Genomic DNA, 10,781 nt, shown 5'->3' with positions numbered 1-10,781 from the left:
GGCAGCGGGGGCGGGGGGAGGGCCCTCGCTGTCCCAGCAGGGAGGAGGCGGTGGTGGGGAGCAGGGGGTCCCCCCTCAGCACCCAGGGGGCTTGCACGGGAGGGGGAGCAGCCCCCCGGTGCTTCCTCGTGCTCCCACGGCACCCAGTGCCACGTGCGGGTAGGGGTGAAGTGGGCGGCTGACAGGAAAGGCGCCTGAAAATGGTCATTTTTACAAATTATTGTTATCATTATCTCAGGCCGAGGGGGCTGATACCAGAAGTTTGCCTGGGGGTGTCTGAGAGTGACCTGGTGTAGCACCCAGTGTGTTTGGCTCTGCCCACGCTCCCGCAGCACCCAGGGCTGGACACGGCCACCTAGGCCCCCAAAACGGGGCCCAAGAATGGTGAAAATGATGATGATGATTATCATTGCCTCTGGCGGGAGAGGGGCTGATAATAACAGTCTGTCCAGGGCCTCCAGGAGTCTAGTTATGGTGCTGACAGCATCCGGTGGGTTTGGCATGAGCCCCTGGGGATTTGTTTTGCCCACTGGTGGCAGTTGTTGCTCCTGACAAGTTCAGGGGTGGTGGTGGTGGTGGTGGTGGTGGGGCTGGTCTGTGTTGAGCACCTGGTGTGAGTTGCTGCTGCGGGTGGGCCTGGTAGCTGGTTTTGGGGGTGTTGGTCTAAGACATAGGGCAGGTATCCAGGTCATAGTCATATTGGTCTAGAGCACCGGTTCCCAAACTGACAGGTTGTGCATGACCAGTTTGAAAATGATACAACCTTCAGTACCACCAGCCAATCATCTGAAGTAATTATAAAAAATCAGTTGACACGTGCCACTGACAGGTTGTCTGTATGCCACTGGTGGTACTTGTACCACAGCTTGGGAACTGCCGGGGCAAAAGGAATAAAAAATTGTGGTCTTTTATGAGACCAACTAGATATTTGCAAAAAAAAAAAAGCCTTGATTTGTAAGCTATTATTATTTCTTTAGCACAGGCACCCTTCCTCAGGCATAGGGGATTGCAAAGATTGTAAAAGTTCTCCTAGGTAGAAATGAAAATTCATGTTTAAGGACACAGGCAGACAAGGTTCTTTGGGTAGATGCGATGTCTTTTATTAGAGCAACTAAATATTTGGAAAAATGTTTCCTTGCAAGCTTTCGGGTACAAAGGCCCTTTTTCAGGCACAGGGAGATTCTGCTGGTGTTACGTGTTCTCCTGGATGGATAGAAGCTGGTACGTAAAAAATGCAGGTCTGTGAAGATGCACATATGTGATAGTGAGGATCGGAGGGGGTGAGAGAGGATGGGTGCAACACATGTAGGTGGAGTGGGGGAAGAGGGAATGGTGACCTAGTGATAGGATGTAGCTGGTAAAGTGTAGAGAGGTAACCGGGGGTTATCGGATGGTAGGCAGCATTGTCTGGGTAGCTGATGTTACCTGTGGCTTCATCCCATCACAAAGCCTTTTGGGGGTCCTTCCATGAGTGTTGCATGGATATTTTTACATCTGCCTTGAGAGATACCTGGTCCTCTCAAGCCTTTTGGTGGCACTGATGTTTTAAGCTTCCGGGTCATGTTTTATTTCTTCAGATACCCGATGTGCAGCTCATAGACCTCCATCTAGTACTGCAGTAACTGCCATCAGAAGAAGTAGGCAGACGGGGTTCTTTGGGTAAATGTGATACCTTTTGTTAGACCAACTAGATGGTTGGAAAAATTGTTCTTTGCAAGCTTTCAGGCACAAGCATGCAAAGAACAATTTTTCCAACTATTTAGTTGGTCTAATAAAAGGTATCACATTTACCCAAAGAACCTTGTCTGCCTATGTCCTTAGACCAACATGGCTACAACCAACAACCCTGAAGCAGCAGGCAGCCAGCCCCTTCATTAGTCTTCAGCCATTGCTGTGATTAAAAGGAATTATTAACGCCAGCAACTCATTGCTCATACCCTTGCTTTGGTAGAGGCTTAAGGAAAGACCACATATCAAAGTAAATACTGGGAATATTATGTGACGAGCTATGGGATAGCCTGCAGTCAAAACTTGATGGGCTGAAAATACCCATCAGGGTTTAATAGTAGAAATCTTCATTGAGTGCTGAATCCTGAGTGTTGAACATAAAAACTGGTGGTATCCTCTCCTTCCCTGCTTAGAAATTTTATTTTTGATTCAGAATGTTTGTTTTCATGTAGAATTTCTAAATTAGTGTAGTCGCAACTAAAGGGATGGAGTCCTAGGTTATTGTAAAATGGCAAATGATGAGAAATTTTTGAAGAGATGTATAATCATACATGCAGACTGGCTCTTAGGGTGATGTTTTTGCCTGAAGCCATTTCTGTGCTATATATTTTGACTCAGAGCAGTATGTTGTTTTCTTGTGGGAACCTTGTCACTTGCAGTTTCTTTGGAGAATGACAGTTTTTAGGTCCTTTAAATGAGCAGTTCAGGATTCTCCATATCCCAGGCTAGATAGGTGTGTTTGTGTTTGATTGGAAACAAGGCCTCAAATTGTGTTCACTTCTCAGATCTGCGAAGAACCCTATGCAGAGCCATAGAAAGTCAAAGTTAGGGCTTTCCCTAGCCTTTTTCTGTACCCTGAAGAATGGGGCAGTAGATGCAATTGGACAGAGACCTTTCCTTGACAGTTTTGCATGGCTGTAGTTATTCAGTAAAAATTTCAAGGATCTTGCTGCAAAAATATGTGAATTTAGAGGTACAATTCTGTGTTTATTCTTGAGGAATATTGTGTGTTGATTAATTGCAAACCTTTTTGTCTTGCTAGGTCTTTGTCAGGGTTGTGTATGCATGCGTGTACAAAGACTATTGCTTACATACAACTATACAGAATATAATTGGAAGTTCCTATATTTTGGTTAGATAAAGGAATGGGAGGGAATGAAAAAAGAACTGAAGTTACAGAATTTTTAGAACCTTTTACCTTGATTATCATGTTGTGAAATAATGCAGGGTTTTGCTCCCATGATAGAGAATTAACAGGGCCTCTGCCTTGGAAAGGAGAATTGGTTTTTTTGTTTTTGTTTTTTGTTTTTTGCTTAAAAGAGAAAGTAGTATGTGTGTGTGGTGGGAAGGGTGGGGGTGGAAAGACTCCTATTTTTCCTCTCTCTTCCCCAGCAGAACCATTGTGACACTAGAAGGAAACATTGTAAACAAGTGTGTTTGCATAGGGAAATGAGACCCTATTTCTTGGGCAGATTCCTGTTGAATACAATGGCAAATTCTGAGTTATAAACTGATAGCAGTATCAACCCCCAGCTGGACAGATTTTCTTTTTTTATAAATATACGCCTGATTGTGCCGTGCATTTCACATATATTTACTTTGTTTAATCTGGTTTCTGAGTAGTCCTTTTTTTGAAAACCATACTGAGAAGTTCCTTTGAACTATATATCTTTTTTTATGACTTCAGTGCTTGTAGAATGTTAGACTCTGACAGCTCTGGAGACCAAAGTCCTCTTTTGCACAGCAGAACGTGCAGCATTGGGTTGGCAATTACTCTGAGTAACGTGCCTCATTCCTGTCTTGACAAGGCAACTGGTAGGCACAAGTTTTCATCCAACTATGGTGCCAATTATGATGGTAGCTTTTATTATATGGCCTCTAATCTCTCTCTCTCTTATTATGTGGGCTCTATTATTGTTCTTTTATAATGGGCTCCCAAAGAGTCATCTGGTCATCCTTCCTAGGTTGTATTTCAGCATTTTTGCCCAAAGCATTTTATTTGGGTTTAGATTGCTGCCTTTAAAATCTGTGAATTTCATTTGAAACTGTAGTTTAAGCAGGTCCCTGGAAAAGTAGTGTTACCGCAGCTGAAACATTTATCAGAGATGATACATTATTTCCTGATGCAGGTTGTTTTGCTGCAGTGAATTTTAAGAACGTTTTCAATTACCCTACATTAATATAGTAGCATAACATAATTTAGTTCTTCCCCTGCATTAAATGTCTGTTGCATGCAAACTGAATGAAAAGAACATTCAGTTGAAGAGGTACAAAATGCCATAGTTAAGGTTGCCTTGTGCCTATTCGGTACAATAGTTTAATAGCATGCTCGCATGCTATTATTTCCTTTCCCCACAGGACCACTGCCTCATTTAGCAAAACTGGTAGTTAGGCATTTTTTTTTAAAAAAAAAAAATCTTTATAGTGCATTTCCTTATGGGATTTTTTTGTATCCTTCCCATTGAATTTTAAATTAACTTTTGTATAAAACTATCTTCACAAATGGCTTGTGCAGCAAGGTGGTATTATCTCCATTTTACCTTGGGGAAGCCAAAACTTAGAATCTGAATCTTATGTTGGGAATCAAGAGAATGAAGAACAAAATGGTAAGATGTTGCTTCCTTTAGTTCATGGGCCTCTTGAAGAAAATCTCCCACTGATTCAGAAGCCTTTGGCTCAGTTTTGTAGTTGGAATAGACATGGAGCTTTGTGGAGTGATGGAACTTCATGGGAGAAGCAGGGGGAGATTCCAGTGCTCTGGGATGGCATTCTGCTTCTTTAACCATGTGACAACATGCCTTTCTCTTCCTGCAGTCCCAGGTTCACATAACTTCCAACTTTATACCCTTTTTTTTGGTTTTACTTTGAAGGTAAATAATTCACCTTGCACAGGCCCATCCATCCCCAGGGGACTGTGGAGTCTCAAGTTTCTCCCCACTGTGCTGCCTTCTGCCTCAAAAGATAGACCTAGGGGATAGCTCCCATCCCAGCAAGCCTCAGTTTCACTGCCTTGCTCCACTGGAGGACCAGTTCCACAAGGATCAGTTCTGCTGGATTTTCCAGCTGCAGTGAAGGAATCTCATCTTGGGTTAGGGAAGAAATTGCCTGGAAATCACTCTTTCCACAGGCAATTAGTCAGGAGACGCACAACAAAAGGATTTATTATAAAAACAGAACAAGCATAAGAAATCAGTAACCATGTGCTGAGATAGACAGGGAAATAAGACTAAACAAAAAAAAAAAAAAAAAGGAAAATACCAGAATATTGAACTGTTCTTACTTTGCACCTTAAATCCAAGGATGCAGTCCCTAGCTAGCTTTACGGGTCTAAATACAGACTCTGCCCCTGACCTTTCCTGTCAGGGCTTCCTGTATCTTTTGCTCTTCCCAGCTTCTATGGATAGAAGACCCCCCACCCCCAACACCCCCCCCAGGTCACACTTTTGAGGTAGGCTTAATTACTTTTGCTAGTCTGGCTATTAACATACTCACCCCTGTGTTTCTAGGTATGCCAGTAATTCCTGACCCTCAAAGGTGCGTATTTACTAGATTACAAAACTGCATTTTTTTTTTTTAGAAATGCAGATAGGCTAATGCAATATCCCTCTCTCCCCCATGATAGTTTTGAGTAGCCAGGTATCAGGCTTCTGCCTTTTCTTTTAAAATGTAAATTTCTCACTGCCTGACCAGATCTTGGTTTTCTTGTGCCTGCATCCCACATTGGACCAGAAAACAACCCCAGTCAAGTGCTAATTATCAGCCATCAACAAGTGTAAACAGCTGAGGGCTGCTCAAGTTAATAGCTGCCTTACTGACACAACCTGGCTGTGATTGATCGGTAATACATTTATATCAAATACTGTAAGGCAGGCAGGTATGAGAACAATAAAACTGTGAACACAGCTTTGCCCTGGCTACAATTAGATTTAAGCACCACAAGAGTGAACCTAATTTGGGAGAATATCCATGCATGCCGCATGGTGACCCCACAGAAGTAACTTTGTCTTGCGGTATATCTGTGATACCAGCCTCTACAACAATTAGGAGTGACCTGGAGAAGAATGCACCACATTAGAAAGCTTTGTCTAAGTCTATCCCCAACCTTGCAGTTGATCCAAAGGATATTACCCCCCAAAATTCTTTCTTCTCTTACATCTTGGGCCATCAACATCACTTCTATACCACTACACACATTGATGCTTGCAGTGCATGTAGTGATGCCTGGAACATTTAGATCCACCATGTAGAACTCTACTTCTTGCCATCAGCTTACAGTAGCTGATGGCAATAATTGGTGGCTGTTCTCCTCTCTGAGCACTAGCCCTGGAGGAAGATGAGATGCAGTTTCCAATAGGTTATATAGTTATTTGTTGGGAGCAAAGGAATGATGAAGCACTGACGTCTTGCATTCTGTTTTGGGTCTGAGATAAATAATTAGCAGTCACAGGCCATTTGGTCTCCATACTTGAGCCTGACCTCCTTTTGCCTCATCCTCTCCAGTGTTAGTCCTGCATGTCTCCTTATAAGGAGCTTCTCCCCTTAGTTGGTCATATCATTGCTGCCCTCCCCAACCTAGGTTGTGTTATGTCTGGCCTGGCTTCCAATTCTAGTCTCCTTAGCCTGCAGCCTCCAGGTTCCTTATCTCTCTATTGTCTCCTGCTTGCCTCCTCAGACTCAACGTTTCCATCAGACTGGTTCTTTCTCCCAGCTGCCGCCTCACTGGTAGGAGCAGTGAGAGCACAGGAGAAAGTGGCCCCTTACTCTTTAATTTTTGGGCCCAGTATCTGTAGTTGAGGGTTCATCTCAGGCAGGTAAATTGATGGAAAAATACAGCTTGTTTGCTCTATTCCAGCATCTTAATAAGTTAGCTGTCATATGGTAAAGCCTCCCTAACAGATATGTCATTAAATTGCAGAACAGCAGAATTGCTAGAAGTTGGCGGAATGTAATTACCTAACTTTGAATTTGGCCAAGACACTGGATTTAAGTATGCTCTTAGGAAGGCTAATGTTTGGATAGTGATCAGGATCTTGGTTTTGGGTTTCACTTAGGTCTACATTTTCTAACAAGGTAGTTTCCTTTTCCCTTGCAGAAGCCTTGTTCTAGTATCGGCCTTGTAGACAGTTCTCTCATGTCATTGCAACCACTTCCTGAAGCACTTACGTTTTGTGTCATGCAAGTAACAGTCTACTCTAAGCCTGTTTAATTTGAGAGATGCATTTTGGGCCTATGCTGTAAAATGGCATAGCTAGAAATATAATGCCATACTTATTAATTGTAAGTGAGATGGGGCAGAAGGGCATGCACTTAGGTTATCAGTTAATGTATTGTAATGTGCAAGGTCAGTGGCATGTTTTGAATATTTCTTGGTGTTATTTACCCACTCTGAGTTCTTCATTGCGACTGTAATGTGGCTACTTTTAAATTGCATTTCAAATCAGATAGTATTTTATTCTTTTTATATAAGAAAAAGTTATAAGTTATTAATACAATATTAAAACTGCACACTGTCATTTTAACTTAAACAGTGATGAAATAAATAAGCAGTCCTTGAAGTATATAAGAGTATCCACATGTGAAATCTTTCCAGCTAAGTTAAGTTCAGGTTTAAAATTAGATACCTATTTTAAAGGTTTAATTTAAAATAAAGTGGCTGGCTTTTTATCTTGACTGTACAAATTCTTAAAGACTTTTGTTTACTTTCAATTAAAAATACTAGGAGGGAGAAAATATTTTTAAGATTTGTGATTCTAGTTTTGGTAGTTGTGATACCTTTTATTAGATCAGTTGAGTAGTTGGAAAAAAGTTCTTGGCAAGCTTTTGGGCACAGTCACCATTCTTCAGGCATGTGGACTCTCTATGCCTGAAGAAGGGTGACAGCACCCAAAAGCTTGCCAAGAACTTTTTTCCAGCTACCCAGTTGGTCTAATAAAAGATCACGTCTACTCAAAGATCCTTGCCTGCCTATGTCCTTAGACCAATATGGCTACAACCAAAAACCCAGCTGATTCTAGTTTTGTGACTAGAAAAATGAGACTAGAGATGACCAAGATCTTCTGAAAGTTGTAACTGGTCAACAGTTAAGATTCAAAAACTGATTATATTGTGGGGACAAAGCAGTTAAGGATATTTCACATGATTTGCCAATAGAGTGGGACAATTTTGTAAAGGGAATGACATAATTCATGTTTAATTTGCACACTATCAGATACTCTGAGATGTGTGTAACTGTAATTCCAACTTGGTACTTGGATACTTTGTAGAAGAAGCCTCTTATTATTTACAAGTTGAGTAGGCCCTACGCACAATTAAGATAGTTTAAGGTAAGAGTCAGAGTATAGTAATCTAACTCAGGTTGGCAACTCCTGGCGCATGTCAGTGTGGCATGTGAAGGCATTTTGCTTGGCATGTGCACCTTGGGCAGAAGGCAGGGAAGTTGCTGGGGCTGTTGTACCACAACAAGGATTGGGCCCCTTGCAGCTCCTCTGTCACCCACCCCTGGCATGGCAACGTCTTAAAAGTCAGGGTTGTGGGTGTTTATGGCAGTCTGCCCAAAAACATTGCTGATCTCTCTGATCTAACTTCTAACAAGCTACTAAAACATTATTCTTGTGCTTCATACTTCTGTTATGTTCCACTAATCAGCTTGGTGAACATAGCTATTATCTATACTACAGTACTTCATTTTTACAGGGCAAAAAAACCCCCTTTCATATCATATTTGGCATACTTACTTTAGGACTCTTAAACTGTGCAGTTGCTTGTTTGTGTCAGAAAGATTCATATGCTACAAATGTATTCCAGTGGAAGCATATGTATAGTGTGTCTGAATAAAGTAACTATTGCCCTTTTGTGTAAGGCAACTGAACACACCCTGCCTTCTGTATCATCTGTGATCTTTTTTTTTTTTTAAAGGTTTTTTGCTATCAAAATGGTTAACCATGTGCTTGAGTGTGCATTTTATTCTCAACATTGAATTCCTTTTAAGTAAGTTAGACCATACGTGTATAAATAAAAGTTGGTGGGTCTGACTATGTATTGCATTTCTCTTTGAGAGAGGTTTTTAAAATCTGATAACTTCTTTGCACCTGCATACTTGAGATCTTCCTCCTTACACTCTGTAGGCAAGAGTGATAAAACTGTTACTGGGTATTGGAGGCTTGTACAAATGCTGTCTCTATACTCCTTTACAGCCTTGCATATAGAAACATGCTGGTTTGCATGCTTAGTATTCATGGGTGTTGGATTCATCCTTGCTTATTTATGCCTGTGGCACAAATTAGACAAAAAAAGCGATTTGTCCAAAATTGAACTAAAAGTTTCAATCATTGAGGTGCTGAGAGATTTTGCTTACTCTCCCCTCATAGGCCTCTCTTTCTTTCCTCTTCTTCCCAGTGCTGTTGATATTGGGAGTTGATGGTCAGCATCTTACAGATTTCCTCCTACTGTATAGGAAAGTCCGTGGGATTTGTGATCTTAAAAAGGCACCTGAATTACAAAACCTCTGTAAAAAAATTTAAAAAAAAATCTTCTAATTAGTCTTAATAGAATTCAGGACAACAGAAGTGCAGAACTTTTGAGGAAATAGTTAAGTACACAACTGGAAGTTCAGATGCAGAAGGTTGGCTCCATTCTGATTATAAGACTAACCAGCACTGGAGTTTCAGGGTTAGTACAATGCAGAGCTCTGGAAACCGGATGCATGTAGGCTGTTGTAATATTCTTGAAACGTGTCATAAGAAAGTGCATCTTCCGTTAGGCTGAGAGAGGAAAAGGGAAAATACTTCTGCTGCAGTGAATGCAAATTCAGTTCTTTGTCCAGCAATGAGCGGTGTTTTTCAAAAGGGGATTCTCTGGAGGAGGACAAGATACCATTAGCACTGATCTTTCTTGAGGTGTCTGTTAGGAAAGGGCTGCTTTGGTTTGTACTGGAAGCTGCAGATGGATTTTAACAGAGATTAGCTAGGGAGTGTGCTCTGCAACCCCAACCATTAGGAGTGTTTAGTCTCTGGGCTTTGGGCCACATCTGTTTCATGGAGTCATGGCATTCAGCCTGCAGGGCTCCCCGCGGCTCAGGAAATTTGGCAGCAGAGGGGTGGTGGCACTTGAGACTACCAACCTTCCCCTGCTGCAAAATTTCCAAGCCCCACACAGCTGGATCAGCCTGAACGAGGCTGTTTTTGTGCAGCTGCAGTTGGGCCTGGGTTGAGCCTTCCACTTGGTTGAGCTGGATGGGGACCACTAGCTGAATCTTGTCCATGAGACAGAAGCATTAGGCATCACTCGTATATACCATTTCTTCAACCAAAGCAATCTAGTTTTGGGGCCATATAGGCCACTCTTATGTCTCATGCTGAAAAAGAGGTGGCAAACACCTTGTGCCACCTCCTATTTTATTTGTTCTCCCAAACAGGCTTTTTTGCTGTTGGACTGGGGTGGCTAGTAAATGCTGGCATTGACCTTGAGTGAATCTGAACTGCATTTGTTCCTCAGATTTAAGAATTAGTTATTTCATAACATAGCCTTTTACTTCAGGTTCTCCTTTCTTCACTTCAGAAGTTAGAATTTTGTGTTAGTAGTCTGAAATATCTTTGGGGAGAGACTTGAACCAGTTACTACTGCTCCTTTCCTGGGGTGTCTGTTGGGAAAAGCCCTAACAGTTTAGTAAACTGTTAGGGCAGCAGTATTGTAATTTACATTAATATTAAAGGTATTTTTCTTCCCTGAGATCTGGGGGTTGATTTTACTTAAGGGCGTCAAATTTTTAAGGCTGTGGGAAGCATGAAGAGGGAAGGTAATGATTAAATGATATATTCTCACAGCAGTGTGGCATGTGGGCAGAGCAAGCTAGGCAAGGTTTAATGCATGCATGCACGTGCACACCAGTTACAGGGGCCATTTTCTGAGTTAGCCAAATTTAGCCGGAAAAGACTTCTAGGGTGTCTGACACAAGAGGAGCAGTTAATATGCACATACATGCATTGTTTTGTAGTTGTTTAAATGCACAGTGTGCTGTCCCAGATGTCTTGGCATAAGCAGTTTTGGCACCATAC

Source organism: Crocodylus porosus, unplaced genomic scaffold (assembly GCF_001723895.1).
Source record: "Crocodylus porosus isolate Cpor-Errol unplaced genomic scaffold, CroPor_comp1, whole genome shotgun sequence".
Lineage (NCBI taxonomy): Eukaryota > Metazoa > Chordata > Crocodylia > Crocodylidae > Crocodylus > Crocodylus porosus.
Note: the sequence above shows the minus strand (reverse complement) of the source record.